The sequence below is a fragment of the Balaenoptera physalus genome (assembly GCF_965194825.1).
Source record: "Balaenoptera physalus genome assembly, chromosome: 20".
Classification (NCBI taxonomy): Eukaryota; Metazoa; Chordata; class Mammalia; order Artiodactyla; family Balaenopteridae; genus Balaenoptera; species Balaenoptera physalus.
In genome coordinates, this window is record NC_138901.1 from 58,721,353 (window position 1) to 58,723,452 (window position 2,100).

A 2,100-nucleotide genomic window follows, 5' to 3' on the forward strand; every position below is an offset into this window, starting at 1 on the left:
AGAAACCATGATTTTTCCCCCCATTTATTGTACTTTTTCAAGGATGCTTGGAAATTTAATTTTAAAACTTGCTTCATGAAGAGCAGCCAAAGATAGACAGCTTCTTTCGTTTCCTTCAGTCAGTCGCCTCTGATTCACTGTCAAATCATTCCACGACTTCGCCGAGCTGGGTTGTCCTGCTTCTTTCACTTTTGTTTTTTAAATGTAAGTTGCTTGTGAAATCTCTTTTCCTCTGTGAAACTCAACATAGGAACAAACTAGAAAACAGGGTATTTCTCTGTCTAATTATGCATCTCCATCAGTTATCCATGGTATATATTTCACATTTTGCTTACAAACAATACCTGCACGTTATTTTCTATTCTGTTGTTTAATTTAAAAAAATATTTGTTTTATTGTCTCTGTGGTCTTGCATCTCTTATGTCAGCATTGTCTATCTGGGACTGAGACAAAATTTGCTTAATATACCCTGTATTGCAACCATTCATGTATTATTGTACTTATATTTCAGTTGATTTAATGGAAAGAGGCTGCCTTATGAAAGCAGATATCTGGAGATACTGTTTGTCATGGTCACAGGGTTTTATTGCTGTAAGGGACTATCTAATCCATATTCCTCATTTCACTAATAAAGTAACTGAGATTCAGAGAATAGAAGAGAGTTCACAAATCACACAGCAGTGTAGACCGTGGTCGCCTGATTTGCAGTCCAGTGTGCTTGCTGGTAACACTCCTCTACCTCAGTAGGTTAAAGCAATCAGGAAGGGTCTTCCAGGAAACAGCCCCTCTTCTGAGAGGGGCTTTCCTAGCCAACTCTTAACCTGCTTTGTAACCACAGGTACATCATTTTATTTTCTTAGACACTTTCTTTATCAGGCATCTGCAAAATGTCACAGTGTTCTCAGAAAGAGAGAACATTTTAATAATGCTCTCAATAGGATTTGATGGGAATTTTAAGACAGCCTTTTGACTGCTCTGGATAGATTTTCCAATAAGTAGAGAATAGATGTTGGTTTTGGTTATTACTGCCAAGTTCTGAGGCACTTAAGCATTTACAGGTGACGTGGGAACACAGTGAAGGGGGCCAGTGCAGCGAGGAGCAATTCCACACCCTTCCTAAGGCCAGTGTGAATCCAAATTATCTGTGAACCTACTTCCACACATCTAATTAAGTCATTCTCTTGCAGGGCCATTTAAATCAATATACTCTTGCTTTCTATTCAGATGGGAAGTCACTACTCAGTTTTTCCTTTACGCTGTCTGTCCAGGAAGGCTATATTTTTGGCTATGCATCGCAACTAAATCCAGCTTAAAAAATCTTGATTCTCTCAGGAAGCTCCTCTGAGTAACTCAGATTGCTACCATAGCTAGTTTTTGCACCAAATTCATACGTATCATTATGTGGGTTTAATATACATTTGAATAATTTATTGGGGGATCATATTTTATTGATACTTTTATTCATTTATTTTGGCTCTTTACATGATTACAGGGGGCCATGAAGTCTGAAAACATACTTGCCTATTGACAATAATATATAGAATAATAGTTCCTTTGTCTCCAGACTTTATAGCCACTTTGTAGCTTTCATATGGAGAAAGGTCACATCTCACTGTTTCGTGTGGTACCTGTTATCCAGTGCATATACTATGAATATATTGTATATATTACATGTATTAATGATGAAAATCTTCCTGTGCTAATAATACTACCTTGAATTTGTATTAGTTATTAAGCAACGAGAATTAATGATACAGTTCAGGAGGCATCCCCTGTGTGAAAATGTAGCTAGTGCCATCCTTTGTATAGACCTGGAAAATAGGTTCATGTTAGGGGAAGCAGGAGCTTTCTAAGATCCTACTATACCCCAATATTAGGGAAAGGTTAGAAATAAAAATAACTTCCGTATTTCTGTGCATCAGAACAGGCTTCCCTGATCAGTGACAACTTTATGGTCTTAAAGTATTACTATAGACCTAAAATAAAAGCAAGTACATAATTCCTTCTTAGTGGCAGGTCAAATGTGATTGTTTGGTAGTCTTGTGATTATTCAAGTTTTGACATCGCTTCAGGAGAGAGAGAGAAAAGAAAAGACCAGCC

General features: G+C 37.2%; 1 long non-coding RNA gene across 1 annotated transcript in view; it reads left to right on the forward strand.

Moving 5' to 3' along the window:
- LOC309650283 overlaps nucleotides 1-2,100 on the forward strand; it is a 490,920-nt gene that overhangs the window by 452,851 nt on the left and 35,969 nt on the right. The window lies entirely within an intron of this gene.